The sequence below is a fragment of the Eptatretus burgeri genome, chromosome 5 (assembly GCF_056783735.1).
Source record: "Eptatretus burgeri isolate ZD-2024b chromosome 5, Ebu_testis_v1, whole genome shotgun sequence".
In the NCBI taxonomy this organism is placed as follows: Eukaryota; Metazoa; Chordata; class Myxini; order Myxiniformes; family Myxinidae; genus Eptatretus; species Eptatretus burgeri.
Window position 1 is genome coordinate 70532966 of NC_140965.1, and position 16704 is coordinate 70549669.

The following is a 16704-nucleotide window of genomic DNA, read 5'->3' on the forward strand; positions in this document are numbered from 1 at the left end:
TAGCATTATTCAAACAAGACACTTGAACACACACATCATGAGCTGAGGTTGATGCACAGGATGCATTTGTTTTGATAAAAGTATGAATGCCAACCATAAAAAAATGAAAAATGGCCCGTTAAACCCTTTGTTCTGTTTGTGACTGCCGCAATTGAAGTACGAGTACAAATAAAATGACGGTGAGGAGTCACATGGAATTTGTGCTCTTTTGGATTATAACCCATCAAAATATCAATGAAATGAAATATTGTAACACTAAAAGAGCTACATGGAAAATATCAAAATTTGAAGCAATGTTTCAAGATTTATAAAATACTATATATGCACATTTTCCCACTATCTCAGAAAAACACAGAGCTGATACTGAGACACATTATTGGCAACAGTCCATGTACATGTACCATCCCTGTTAAATAACGCAAGTCTGCTATTCACAGAATATCACAACTCACCAGAAAACGGCAAAAATCAGACATGTCACGAGAATCCTCAGACTTTGACGACTGACTCATGAACAAATAAATTTAGGCAGCAGCGCCTTAATTTTGTCCTCATCAGTTGAAGCGTTGAAGCTAGTCTGTACTGGTGGGCACTCAGTCCATGAATCTCTTGGGCACTAATGCAACAAATTATATGTTGAAATGGCACCCAACATGGAATCTGTCGACTTTCTGCAGGCCAGCACAGGGTGGTGTGCACATGTTTCATGAATTTCACAAATGCGTCCACATATTCGTCAGAGCACGTGACAATGATTGCGACATTCATTCGGATGAGGAGTTGATGAAGCAATGTACTGGCCTGGCTGGTAGACACTTGAGTCTCAAGTTAGACCAGCATTGGACTCACAAGTATCAGAGGGTTCACCAACTCCAGTAAATAGATCAGCCTCTGAAATCCTCCTAATCTCCAACTTTTGATTTGAAATTGGCACAAAACTGTGATGAGATCAAGCTCCAGTGACCGTCTTGGCTGAAGCGTACCATTTCTCAAGTTCTTACGTTTGTGCATGTTTCGCGATATCCTCCACGCCGACGTAGAATAACTTTACGTTCCTCATATTTTGGCAAGCCCGCGCAAACGTCTGATTTTTCTGTCAGAATATGGTTTTCACCAGTTTCCTGTTAACTGGCTTGAGCTTACAAGCATTTTACAGTGCCACCGATGCAATCACATGGGCTCTTTCCATGTGATGTGGCAAACAAGTGCCATTCTGCTGCGATTTTAAAGTCCTGTTCGTGGTTACAAAGATTTGAAAAATTCTTGTAGTTTTTTAGCTAACCTGGAACATAGTTCCAGGGAGTTTATGGGATAGCGCATCGTCTGTCCGTCCACAAATACTTTCAACTTCTTCTCTCAAACTGCACACACGATTTCGATGAAACTAATGCAACGTTCATCACCGTACATGTACCAACGTTTGTTCATGGCATTAGAAAAATCGGACCCTAAGGGAGTGCATGGGGGGGGGGGTGGGGGGTTGCTCCCGAAATATGTATTTGCTTTCTTCTCCAAAACTACACATACAATTCCAATGATTCTTGACTTCAACCTTCATCACCCATGATGTACCAAAGATCGTTTATGGCATTAAAAAAATCAGCTACTATGGGTGTCTACATGGGGAGGGGGGTTACCCCCAAAAGGGGTATTTGCTTTCTTCTCAGAAACTACACACACAATTCCGATGAAACTCGACCACCGCCTTCATCACCCATGATGTACTAAAGTTTGTTCACGACATTAAAAAAAAAGTTGGGGTCAAAGGGATTCTACGTGGGCATTGCCCCCCAAAATATGTATTTGCTTTCTTCTCTGAAACCACACACAAAATTTCGATAAAACTTTACCACAACCTTTATCATCTGTAATGTACCAAAGTTTGTTCATGGCATTAAAAAAATCCAAAGGTATTTACTTTCTTCTCCATTACATATTTTGTTGGTCATCCATGCCCGACTAGTCCTACATCCTTGTCCTATGTATGACCATGTAGGTCATACACGTCCTACATCCATGTCCTACATGTCCTGGTTATCTTATCCAGCCGCTACCATGTGAGCACCCAGGGGTATTGCCCCTATGTTTTATACTGGGATGCTGCTACATCACTAACATATATCACTTTCTCTAAACCTGCGATACACTGTCCGAGATGAGGCATTAAATTTGCAATGAAGCAGCCAGCGCACAGCAGTGGGTAGCATGTTTTATGCAATCTGATATCATTGAAAAACTGTGACACTTCAGTTCATCCTGTTCTCTGCCGTGCCCTCCGAATGGGTGACTAGTCGCTTGGCTATTGTCCCAGTGGTGGCCCTGGACAGCATCTTCCACAATGAAGCTGTAATTTTCAACAAAGTCTTGGAGCATAATTGCTACATCAGGCTGGAGTTCCTCTTTGAGAGATCTAAGATATGTGGCCTGTGCCTTCATCACAAAATTATAGTATCGGAGCTGATCAAAGGCATCACCAACGATTTCAAGGAATCCAGTGGATTTTGCATTGACACCAGATTTGTGCGGTCTGTGTGAACCCATTGCTTGTATGTAATAGTCTCATTTAAATCAACGTCATTATCTGTGAACAACCGAGTTAAATAATCCTTTTGCCCATCTTTCCTTGGACAGGAATCACAAAGATGTATCATGGAATTCCTACTTTCTACATCACACACCATTCCACTCAATAAATCCTTGTAGTCTCCCTGCATTAGAATGGCATTTAACAATTTTACATTTTGATCTCACACACACACACACACACACACACACACACACACACACACACACACACACACACACACACACACACACACACACACACACACACACACACACACACACACACACACACACACACACACACACACACCATTCCAGCACTCTTCACAGGAAGACACCATTTGGGATGGAGTTCACAAAATGTGGAGAAATTTCTCTCCCGTTGCCATTTTGTACTCGAGGTGTAGCTCCTTCAGTTTGATAAGAAGTAACCTTTTCTGCATATATTTTCACTGACACAAAGTCCTTTTTTTCCCAGGATACATTCTTGAAAAATCATCACACTGATATAATAATTGATGGCGCAGTCCTTGATTTCAGCAAAGAATGGCTGACCCTGATTCACGTCCCTTCCCTTGTCCTTCCGAAATTCCTTTGCTTTGCGAATTATATGGTTTCACACTGAAAACTCTTCAGCTACTTTTTGGATGCTCCAATTTTCAGTGGCAAGGGTTAAGACCTTAATATCTTCTTGCCGTGGGGCTTTAGTACACTTTTCTTTAAGCAATTTCGACAGTCTATTCCATTCTTGATAGTTTTCACAATTGTCAATTTCTGATGAAGTTAACTCCGTGGAAGGCATATCAAGCACTCTTGCTACCTTAGCCTTTGCAGAGCTACGAATGTCCGTCATCTTCTATTTGCCGTATCCTTTTCTGTCCCGTACACCAACAAATTTTATAGGGGAGTATCCCCGGGCTTCATAGCTTGTATTTAGGGACTGCGTGGCCGCAGCCTCGGGTTCAAATTCTTCCTCAGTTGACGACAGAATAGTTTAATTAATCCACCTCCAGCTTCTTCATTAGCATGGTGTTACAGTTGCACCACAACTTCTGTCCTGGTTTCACCTTCAGTGTCACTGCCTTTGCTTTATCAATGACTCAGATTCCCTGAAAGACAGATGTCCCGGTCAAGGAAAAAAAAATACAAAAAACGAGATTCAATCTGACTATCTTTGAATTATTTGCCGACCACATGTACACGTATAAACACAGGTGCACTTCCATCACATTTAAATTTGTACATCATTCCATGGGAACTGAGGTCATCAAGTTTTAGGTTCTGACTGCTAAAAAATAAAAAGTATTCATTTGTCCAATTTAGACTGCTTGACATTCCAGGCGTTTCCGGGTGCATGATGTTTATATGACCGATCGGCGATTGATAATTGCTTGCCAAGCCAGCCATTCCTTATCAACCAATTTGTTAGTACTTCCTTGAGTGCTGAAGCCACTTGGCAAGCACTTCACAAGTTGCTTGGTTGTTCGTTTCTAAACCATGGCCGTACACAGCAAAAGTATTTGCACTATCATTGAATATATTGATCGACTTGAACAAAGTTCAGTCCCTACTCATCTGTGTTTGGCCCCGCATTGTTATGTGGTGCCTTGGGTGGTGGCTCGCTCACTGAAGATGTGCAATTTTATTTTACACGAAGTTTCCCCTTTTTGTACGATCATCTTCCATTTTATGACCTGTCACTTCAACACACAAGGTGTTCGCAAAAGGCCTGGACAACTTTGGCTGTTAATATATATAATACAGAAACTCATAAAGTTTTATATATTTTCAGGTCTGGTGATTTAATGTAAAATAAAATGGTGACTGCACTGGAGAAAGCTCAGTGCATTGAATGGTTCATCGAGACGAGACCTGACACACAAGTTCAGCATAATTTCTGTACAAGGTATGGAAGGAATCCACCATCGCAGACTAGTCAGAGAGTGGTACAAGAGGTTTAAGGAGACAGGAAATTGTCAGAAACACAAAAGTACCGGTCGACAAAGCAAAAGTGCAGCATACGTTGAACGAGTGCGTGAATCATTTCAACAAAAGCCCACAAAATCAATTTGATACGCATCCATAGAACTAGAACGACTCACCACCACTGTACACAAGATTTTGCATAAAATACTGAAGCTTTATGCCTATAAGGTGCAGATTCTGCAGGAACTCAAACCAAATGACGGACTCAAATGCAAGGTGTTTGCCCTTGAAATGCTCAGTCGCAAAGAGAATGATGAAGATTTCCTGAAAAGGTCATGTTCACAGATGAAGCTTGCTTTCATGTATCAGGGAAGGTCAACCAGCACAATGTGAGGATCTGGGGCTGTGAAAACCACCACATACATGATCTTTGAATATGCACGTGACAGTCCAAAGGTCAATGTGTGGTGTGGTCTTCTCCATGACCGCTTGATGGGTCAGTTTTTCTTTGTGGAGGATACAGTGACCTCAATAATTTACATGAACATGTTGGAAGGATTCGCCTTCCCATAGATTGAAGACCTGCAACCCGCATCATTTTTCAACAGGATGGCATTCCCCCTCATTGGGCCTTGGTCGTTCGAGCCATCCTGAATGAAAAATTTCCAGGTCGCTGGAATCGCAGAGATGGACCAACTGCTTGGCCCCCACGATCACGAGACATAACCGACACGATCACCAGACATAACCCCCTTGATTTTTTTTTTCTGTGGGGGTTTGTCAAAGATGTCCACAACACCAAAGTGACAAACCTGCAGGATCTTCGTTCTCGGATCACAGCTGCATGCACACTGGAGGAAGCAAACGTGCTGACCCGAACATGGCAAGAACTCGTGTTCCGCCTTTATGTCCTGCACGTGACAAATGGAGCTCATGTTGAAATCTGTTGATGGTGCATACAAAACTTTATGAGTTTCTATATCATATAAACCAAAGGGTATCATTGTATCATGAGTCTTTTGAGAAAACCCTATAGATAGATACATATAAAAGAATAAAAAGAGCAATCAGAGATTGCAGACCTTCACCAAAACTTGTTTTTTTTGTGGTGTATGTGTAGTTTTGTGCAGTGTATTTTGTGTGCTGGTGTGTTACTTGGTTAATAACAGACATAACTGGAACTGCCACTTTATAACTGTCAGTGATGACCCGATACCAAGACATCCCACTTTGGTGCAGCCCTGCTTTGATCAGATACTTGACCCTGAGCCATGACGTTTATTATTATTCAATTGAATTCAGAATTGGGTCAAAATCAATTCAATTCGATTCAATCATGGCTCTGTGCTTCGCGTAGTCACGGTTTTTTTTTTCATAGGTGTATTTACGGTTTTTTTCATGGGTGTATTTGTGGTTTTTCACAAGATTTTTGATTTTCCCTTATGAATCACGAACCGCAGAGAACCTATCCCCCTTTTCCCCACTGAAACAATGCCCCCACAATCGCGGTATTTTTCAGGAACATATCCTCCACGAATGTCAGGATCCGACGGTACGAGTAATTTGGTGTGCTCAGTTCTGAGAAACTTTTATTTTCTCGCTTTTATGTGCATACTCGATGGACAGCGTTGGTGCTGCCAACGTAGTCATGGCAAGTCTTATGCTGACTGGTTTGTCATTGTCCCCCGAGCAGGCATTTAAGTCAAGGAACTTGCAATTTAATAATGGTGCCTGCGATAAGTCTTCACGAAGCACTTTAGGATCTTTTAAGTCCGTCAACTAATGCGAGCAGGATGAACACCTGATTTAATGTGATGGATGAACGTACACTTCTGCTTCACCCTGCCTGTGAAGCATATGATCCGACAGTTTATAGTCAGGTCGGGAATCGAACCTAGACCATACATAGGTAAGTGCATTCGCTGTATGTCATCCTGTCAGATTGCCAACCTTTTCGACTCGAAATAGTAATACCGGTCGCTAAAAATAATTTTTCTAATTAATTATTTTTAATTAACCTGGATCATGGACTCATAAACTTCATTTGTTTATTTGCAGCATGTGATTGTAGATTGGCATCTGTTCTTGCAGGGACACGGCGATGCTGATGATGCAGTGTTCCCTGAAGGTTAGAACAGGAATTTGTATTTATTCAGGCAGCCGGCGATAGCTCGCCAACTCTTTAGGAAGGACACCGTTGGATCTTCAACGTCCACCAGCTAATGCTACCGGATGGGGATGCCCAGATCAACATACATCCGATGGACACTGCATACATTGATGACTTGCCCTGAATGTAAAAAACCAGGATGGCAGTTTATAGTTGGTCAGGTCAGGTATGGGAGCATGTGTTGGAGCAGCGCATCACTGTGTCCACTTTCCGCCGGTACTCCCAGGCCTCCATCTGGCCATCCCCCAGGCAGATGCCTGGCCCATCCCCATCTTGAGATGCCGATAAACCTGCTGCAACCATGACGCACGTGGTCGGCCCGTTGACCTCCAATCATAAGGCTCCCTCGCTGAGATAATCTGGTGAGCAGGATCAGCATCAGGAAAATGAGCCACATGTCCATACAGCTGCAGCTGACGCTCACGGACTATGCAGGTAACAAATCTCATCTGAGTCTCTCTCAGCAACTGCTCGTTGGACACAAAGTCTGACCAGTGATAGCCAAGGATTCTCCAAAGAGACCTGATACCGAAGGAGTTAAGTCTCCATCTCAATCCCTGGTCACATCCATAGAGCAAGACTGGAAGCACAAAGGACCTGAACACGGACTTTCGTCCTGCTGCATAGCTACCGACAGTGCCACACCCCATGACCCAGTGAATCCATGACTCCCCAGGCCCGACCCAGACGTCTATTGACTTCTGGCTCTCAGCCAGCGGAGACGTGCTATCTCTGCCAAGGTAAGTGAATATCTCCGTGACCTCAACATCCTCATCACAGACAGGTACAGGCAGGATAGCAGCATTCAAGATGTCATTGAAAGCCTGGATCTTCGTTTTGACTCAGGAAACCTGTAATCCCAGCAGCTCCGACTCCTCATTCAGTGCCTCGAGGGCCCCCAAAAGGATATCCAGAGTCACCAAAAAGATGATTATTGTCTGTGAAATCAAGGTCTGAGATTTTGACATTCCCAAACGATGCACTGCAGCTTGATCTCTCTGACATCCTTCCCAGAATCCAATCCATACAAGCACTGAAAAGTGTGGGGTCCAGTACACACCCCTGACGAACTCCAGTAACAACTGGAAATAAGTCAGAGATGTAACCACCACACCTCACAGCACTCTCAGTACCACAGTAGAGTTCAGACATCAGATTGATCAGTTTTGGTGGCACCTCAAACCCAGGATAGGCAGATCAAAGCCGAGTGTGCACATCTCTAGATTATCCTGCCAACTCTACTTCACTGATTTTTTTTGTTTTTTGGGGGTTTTTTTTGTTTGTTTGTTTCTATCATATAATTTGTCTCACTACCACAGTCATAAACTAGTTTGTTATTAGGAATTGCTCCCAATGTATTTGCATATCTCTTCCCCCTGCTCCCTAAACCTCGAGCATTGATGAGAAAGCATAATAGATGAGCTGATAATAGCCTTCATGTTTTCTGAGCCTGCATTTTGTCCCCAGTGGGGGGTCCATGTTTCATCAGCTTAAAGGCATCCCAGTACCAAACAAAATCAAGGAAGTAATGATGCAGCCAGAAAATATAATCTGTGCTATGATCTCTGTCAAATATTCACATTTGGGGAGGGATTGAAGGATGACACACCTGAATTGTAACTCACGTTGGTGCAACAAATCCACACATACGGTTGTAGTAAGGTCGAGTATTTGTATTGCACGTGTGTTGTGTGTTGCAGAGGAGCCCGTGTTCCAGAAAAAACGCTTGTGTATCAAACTCATTCCTCGGGACTCGACAGACATGGCTGTCTGTGATCTTCGTGTCACCAGCAAGTCACGCTCTGCCCCGACATATTGCACCTTACTTGGGTGTGATTCCTTGATTTTTCTTCTTGAAGCATGTTTCAGAGTTTTGATAAATAAGCATTAAAATCATCTTGTTTTGGACAAAAGAAGATAATAGTTCATTATTTTATTAACTTTCGATGATGTAAAAAAAAAGAAAAAAGTATTACTTGGATACACAATTTTGAAGTACTTAAGATGCAGGAAAGCTGCATTGACACTTTTTTTGCATTGTGCACTCGTGCCATGTGGTTGAAATAATTCAGTTTTATGGTGACTTGGATGCATAAGTGTGCCAGCCTTATCGTCCACCTATGTGCAGGGAGTTGAATGGGATGTCATTGTGGATCCGCTGGAGAAAGCTGCCGCCCATTGTTCGCCAAACGCAAACATCTACAGCCATGACTCATTACTCTTGGTAAGCATTTTCAAAGGATGTTTATTTGTCATACCACCGTTGCCATCGAGAGTATCCTCTGGAAGTTAAATTTGTAATTTATTACCCTTGTTCCTTTGTTCTTTACCTGTTCGCCTATGCTAATCTCTTAATGTCACTACATTTAAGACATTTAACTCTAAGTATGTAATACAATCGGCACAAGGAAATATAAAGTGGGTGGTTGGAAAGATTAGTGTATCTAACCACTCACCCCACTCACTAGCTACCGGGCCTCCCCCCACCCCACTGCATGGGCTACCGGGCCTCCCCCACCCCACTGCATAGGCTTCCGGGCCTCCCCCACCCCACCACATGGGCTACTGGGCCTCCCCCACCCCACCGCATGGGTGACTGGGCCTCCCCCACCCCACCGCATGGGTGACTGGGCCTCCCCCACCCCACCGCATGGGTGACTGGGCCTCCCCCACCCCACCGCATGGGTTACTGGGCCTCCCCCCACCCCACTGCATGGGCTGTTAGGGTTAGGGTTAGGCCTCCCCTTTCACCCCCTTACCAGGCCTCCACCCCTTTGCGTGAGCCTCCGGTTCCATCTCCCCTACATGGGTTACAGGGCCACCACTCACTGCCCGAGCCACCCCCCCCACCTTTCTTTTCTCTCCTGCCTTTTAGCAGACACGAAACATCTGCTTCAAATGGGAGTGGGTGGGGTGGGGGGGTGTGAGGTGGTGGTTCATTGCATGTGCACATGCGTACCATTCTGTATCGTTGAGGTCCATTTGTTATCGGCCTTTTTCACATTAATTATATATTTTGACACTTGTTTAGCGTATGATTCTTTGGAATTGGCCATGTTATTATCCTTATTATTATTACTATTACTATTGTTAATATTCTTATTTTGTATTGCGTTGATATTGTTATGTGAGGGATGTGATAAGCATAGAATGCCATCGGGTTTCCTCCAATTTTTTTCATTCTTATGTTAAGCAACAGTTGTGACTTTAAAAGGATAGTCATACATTGTACAAAATTGCCTGAATAGTTTGTTGTTGTTAGAATTCTCACTTGCGGTAGGTGTGCCCAACAAAATGCTGCGATAAGCTATTTATCAACCTTCACGCGGTATTTGTTCAAGGTGGAAAACTTCCTGTAGGATGGGGGGGGCAGGTGGGGGGGTGGGGTGAAATGAAGTTGCGACAACCTCCGTCGAATGAGCCTTCGTGCCCTTGGAAAGTTTGGTTGAGATTGGATAAGTAGCGACCGAATGCATCACGGTCAGACAGACAAGCATATTGCGTATTTTCGTACGGCCGAGTCTGCCATTTGCCAGTCGGGGGACTAGCCTTTTTATGGAAGCATATACATTTGATAGAATGAAAAAATAATTGTCTTCCTGCTGAAGGCTAGTCTCTTTTTCTTTTCTTTTTTTAGGTCATCTCTATCATCTCAGTAGAGATGACCTAATAACCCCAGTCTCGAAGTCTTTAGGTCATCTCTATCATCTCAGTAGAGATGACCGAATGACCCCAGTCTCGAAGTCTGTCCGTCCATCCGTCCGTACGTCCGTCCGTCCACAATCAAATCGAGTGGAGACAAATAACCAATCGTGGAATGGATAGAGGTCGATGAGACGTGCACAACGATATAACTTTCAAGGTCGTCCAAGGTCGAGGTCAACGGCACGAGGCTGTCAAAGTTGCGAAAATCGTCGATTTCAAATCGTATCTCCTCCCTCATTTATCAAGAGAGATCAAATGTTATTAGTGATTCAGATACTATGGACTATGAGCGAACGCAGTGAGCTTCATACTTAACGCGTGCACGTGAGAGAATCGGAAACAACAACAACAACACAATAGCCCTGGCTATTTGGAATCCGTGTTGTGGGCTAAGACCATTTGCTTCCGGTTGTTGTTAAATGCTGTGCGGTGTATAAACACGATTGGGTTTTATTTCTATCTTGTGAATATTACTTAATGTGTGCACATGAGAGAATAGGAAACAACAAAAACAACACAATACCCTGGCAATTGTGAATCCGTGTCGTTGGCTATGATCATTTTGCTTCCGTTTTTTGTTTTGTTTCTGGTTTTTTTTTTTTTTTGTTTCCGGTTTTTTGTCATGGGGAATGATGCATGCCGGGAGATCATGACCGGAAGTGTTTATTTATTTATTCAATTATTTTTTTCCCAAAGTTAATTTTATACTTCCGAAAGTGATTTTTGTTTTCATGACAGGAAGTGTTTATTTTGTATTTAACATTACCGGGAGTGATTTTGAAACTCTTTCTGGAACTTTTAATTTCTTTTATTCTTGACCAGAAGTGATCGTTTATTTATTTATTTATTCAATTATTTTTTCCCCAAAGTTAATTTTATTCTTCCGAAAGTGATTTTTCTCATGACAGGAAGTGTTTATTTTGTATTTAACATGACCGGGAGTGATTTTGAAACTCTTTCCGGAACTTATATTTTCTTTTATTCTTGACCAGAAGTGATTGTTTATTTATTCAATTATTTTTCCCCAAAGTTAATTTTAATAAAGATATCTCCCGCATAATCAAAAAATAATTTTTAATCATGATTTACATTATTTGATCGCTGATCCCGAATCCAGGCCGAAGTATCTGGAAATTGCGTCAAAATCATCAGCTGTGCGGCGCTTACATGTACCACGGTATCGTTGGCAAGTATGCAGTTGTGAACAAGTTTTATGTAAAGTCAGAAGCGAATGTAAGAAGAATTCGACGTTCACTTCATGGCTTTGCCTATTCCATATTATGTAGAACAACACGAGCCATTTTTTTGAAATTTGCTCTCGTTCCGATTTTATAGCCCTTCAAACTTCGTTCTGATTCCCCGTATGGGCCGTTCATCAAGTACGTACATACAAAAAGAAAAGTATTAAAAAATTAAGAACCGGAACTCTCCGAGACAAATATTACATTTGAAGCTTTTGTCAGATTTAACTAAAACGATGGAACACAAGTTTATATGCACACTTACTTTAATTTATGACATTAACATTGTCTTGAATGTCAATTTGTACTTTTATTTTCATAAATGACGTGCTGTGATATTAAAAGAAAAAGGTAAATTTCACCGCTTGGGACTGCATTGTCATGGCTTACAAACATTGGTTCATAAGGAACTGCTGGCTTTGCAAGCGATTAGCGATGTACGAGGGGGGTAGGTGGGTGGGTGGTCACTGGCCTGCATACAGAGGGGGGTGGGTGGTTTTGAAACCCGGAAGTAGAGCGTACGTACTTTATGAACTGCCCCTATTCCAGTCTGGCACAGAATTACTTTCGACCTCTGGCAGAGATGACCGGCACTCCCTCTTGGGGGTATTTTTTATTACAGGGTCTAAGGCTCATAGTGGAACTGACACACGCGCACATACGTGTCACACACGGACATAAACTAATACATGAAACACAACACTGGACTATTAGATGAGACGAACACAGCCAATAAGTCGGAGCGGAACCTCTCATCATTACACCACTGAGTCGAGTTTGTCTGCGTCAGCGGACAGGTAGAACAATGAATGAAATTGACATTTATTGAGGTATGCTAACTGCCACGGGGAGCAAGGGAAATCTGATTTTCCAGTATTAACCCTTCGCCGGAGCAGAAGAGGGTTAATGTTGATGCCCAAACTGTCAGCTTCTCCTTGCTTCGAAGGATGGTTAGCATATCTCGGTGAATGTCCCGTTGATTTCATCCATGTTTGTTCTGGTTTGGTCGAACCTGAGCTGTATTTTTGTAATGTGGAATAGAAAAGCAAATATGGGAAGATGTGCAATTATTTTTTCAAATCGTCATCTCAGTTGTATCAAAACCAGATTGAAATGATTTTTAGCTTACATGGTACTGATTAATTGTCTCTTGCTTCTGTTAGTGACTTAGCATTTGCCAGAAAAATAGAGTAGATGTGGGAAGACCATAAATCCTGGTGGCAAAACAACGGCGCTTGAAAAATACGGTGGAATGATGTTTGTGGCTTATTCATCAGCATAACGTATTGCAAATGTTGCCATATTTCACGTCCGAGAAGCTTACAGGCTGAGGCTTATTTTCTTGCCCAGTCCTGATACCAGAAAGCCGAGGTCTGCGAGCTGGTGGAGACATTTATGCCTCATGAAGACAAAGGTTTTATCAAAGGTTGTAATCAAACAAAAAGTTTGCACTCTGTATGGTTGATGAAAATCGCTCTTTGCTGAATGAACGATCTGAATTTGCACGAGGATAACTGGAGAATGGTGGTTCTTCCTTGCTCTGTGCATTATAAGGAGGCTTTCTTGCAGCATGCTAGGAACGGGTTAAAAGCAAGCTGTGGGGGTGTAATGATGCAGGCATGAATTGTCAGCTTATCCCAGAGTTGGTGGTTAATTATTCATGTTGTGGCACGTTATCGGGAATGCCGAGTGTGTAATAAGCGGGGCGAGTGGGATTGTACAGAGATATGAAAGCAAAGTCGCTAACGGCATTGGAAATGGGCTTCATTAGCAGGCTCACCTCGTGTGTTGAAAATAACGTGTTGGCAACTGCATTTGAAATGGCTTTTTACATTTCAGAATGTCTGATTCCTTAAAGCAGGCGTTAAGGACATTGTTGAAATTCAGGGCTTTGTCTTTACATCCGTATGTGATTCTTGCATCTCAGTTTTGCTTATTTGGTTTTTAATTTTTCTGCGCTGGCGAATAATCAATTAGCTGGTGTCCTGCAGTCGTCCTTGTGGGTTGACTACTCACATAAACTGTCATTGATGAAGTGGCATTTCTGGCTCGTGCATCATCCCTCAGCTCAGAGCCTCAGACACGAAGCTATGTGTTCGTGGAGGAACGTGCAACATGTGTGGTAAAATAAAAAGAGGCCTTTTGGAATGGTATCTCGAGTGATTATTTGTCTCTATAAAGAGTTTAAAATCCCCATCCGTGTTACGTGCTCGATCTCTGAGTGCAGTTTCCACAGCTGCTCGATTTGCATTCTCTTCTGAGTTTCAATGCTTATATTATATTTTATCTCTTTTTATTCTTTTGTTCAGGAATTGCTCCGAAGTTTGTCGTGTTCTTCATCAGATTAACTTTTTGTTTGATTGATCCACAACCAATCACCGGAAGACACCCACAAAGCCTTTAGTGTTCATTAGTTTCTTCTTTAAAAAAAATCTTATTGGAAGATATTGCCGCTGATGAAACGTTGCTGCTGAAAAGGTTATCTTTGACTTTTACATTGTGCACATTTCATCACAGAGCCTTTCTGGTACTCACTTTTGTCTCATGAGGAAACCTTTGTAAGGTTGTGGTTGATACTTACATCCAGATGATCAGCAACTTTCACACAACACAAAAATACCCTTTCCTATCCTTTGTTGTTTGGTTGTCATGTCGCATCTTGCAACATTGCATAATCACGTTCAAGATCGTACACAAACCTTAGAGTAGAAACGTTTTATTGTTTTAGTATTTCGTTTGGGGCATGAGGATTTGATGACCTGTACAAAATAGCATTTCCACTTGCATGAGCACCTCTGAAAAGCATTGTCTCTACAATCCTTCAAAATGCATCTTACTGTTCAGCACACAGCAACATTGCATTGTTTCTTGGCTTTAAAGATGTTTTAACATCTATGTCGATGACTTCTTTGATGTTTTCGACTTTGGTGATGATTACATGTTTCCTGTACATTTTCACATCCTATCAACAGGCCAATGACAACAGCTTTCTGCCTTACTGATCTGGTAATGGTCAGACACTGTTCTAACACTAGGAATATGTCTTTCATTCAAGGCAAATTTCACTGTGGACCCCCTATTTCCAGGAGAATTGTTAAATCAACCCACCTGTCTATTGCCACAGTTGTGTGAAGAACTAGTCTGTCTGGTTGGTGAAGGCTAACGTCAATCTCTGTCGACAGATAAAACAATGGATGAACTCTACATAACATTGATCGAGGTATGGCAACCACCGTTTGGAAGCAAGAAGCAGCTAACATTTCATGCATTAACTCCTTGTCGGAAACTCGGGAGAGCAACTTAGAAGGGCACTCGGTCGAGCGCATACCTCCGCAAAGTAATGCCTGATCCACAAGAACATATCGAGCCCCCAATAATGTTTGAAATATCATGCAATATATCGGTTTTGGCCCCATCTCTCAATAGTGAAGAATCACTTTACAAATTATATAATTCTCGTACACAGATCCAGATCCGGATCTTCACAAAAATCGAATCAATTCGTCCTTCCCACACACCCAACCTGTCCACAAAGTTTCATCTGAAACCTTCCACAACTTTTTGAGATATCGTGCTCTATATTAGCTTAGCCCAATCTCTCAATGGTGAAGAATCGCTTTTTAAAAAAAATCAGATCTGGGTCCGGATCTTCATCAAAATTGAATCAATTCTTCCTTGTCACACACCCAACCTGTCCACCAAGTTTCGTCCGAATCCGTCCACAACTTTTTGAGATATCATGCTATATATTGTTTTTTGGCCCTATCTCTCAATGTTGAAGAATCATTTAAAAAAAAAATTCGTAATCGGATCCGGATTCAGATCTTCACCAAAATCGAATCGCTTCGTTCTTGTCACACACCCAACCAGACCACAACATTTCATCCGGATCCGTCCGAAACATTTTGAGATGTCCTGCACACAGACAGACAAAGAAACACACAGAGAGGGGTGAAAACGTAACCTCCTTCACACTTTCGGTGGCATAGGTAAATATAGTAAAGAGAAATAAAAAAATTATAATTGAAAAATCGAAAGATTGAAATAGGAGATAGAAAATGGGCAGAGATGTGTAAGAGGAAAGGAGGAAAGAAGAGGAGAATGGTAGCACAAAAGAAGAAAGACAAGAGGAAAAGGAAATGTCCATATACTGTATTTAACGGAAGTAAGGCCAAATTAAAAAAAAAGAAAAACATTTGATCGTCCCCGCCTGCTTTCTTTTTTGAAGCCGTCTCCTCTTTTTACCTCTGCCACCAAAGGTGGAAGGAGGTTCTGTTTTCACCCCTGTCTGTTTGTTTGTTACTTGCAAAATCGAAGATTTTTCACGTGTATTGATTAGCCGATTTTGTTATTCTGTCTGTCTGTTTGTCGCCTACAGGTCACAATTTTAAAACGATCTTCACGAAACTTCACCACATGGTATAGTTTTTCATAAGGAAGAAGCCTATTGTTTTTGAGTTAAAAGATCAACATAGTCCCAAGGTCATCAACTCAGGTGGTCGTTCTGAAATCCTCCATTTTCATCCGATTGACTTGAAATCTGAAGAGGATTTATATTTCATTTCAATTAATTGAACCCGCCAATTATTTTTGAAGTCATCCTTGACCAAATGGACAACATAGGCCCAAGGTCATCAACTGAGGTGGTATTTCTAAAATCCTCAATTTTCATCTGATTCACTTGAAATTTGAAGAGGATTTGCATATTTGGTCATTGAATTCAACCACCAATTATTTTTCAGGTCAAATTTGTTTTTTGGATTTTGCAAGTATCGTGCTATGCAAGTATAAAAAGTTGTGGGTGGATTCGGATGAAACTTGGTGGACACATTGGGTGTGTGACAAGAAAGCATCGATTCAATTTTGGCGAATAAACCAATCCGGATCCGATCTTTTTTTCTGTGATTCTTCACTATTGAGAGATCGGGCTAAGAACAATATTATAGAATGATACAGTATTTCGAAAATGTATTGGGATCGATATGTTCTTGTTGATCAGGCATTGCATGGTGTCAGTATGCACTCCACTGAGTGCTCTTCTCGTTTTATTCATTGTTATTTTGTCAAACATCACGAAAGCAAAAAAAATTATGTTTA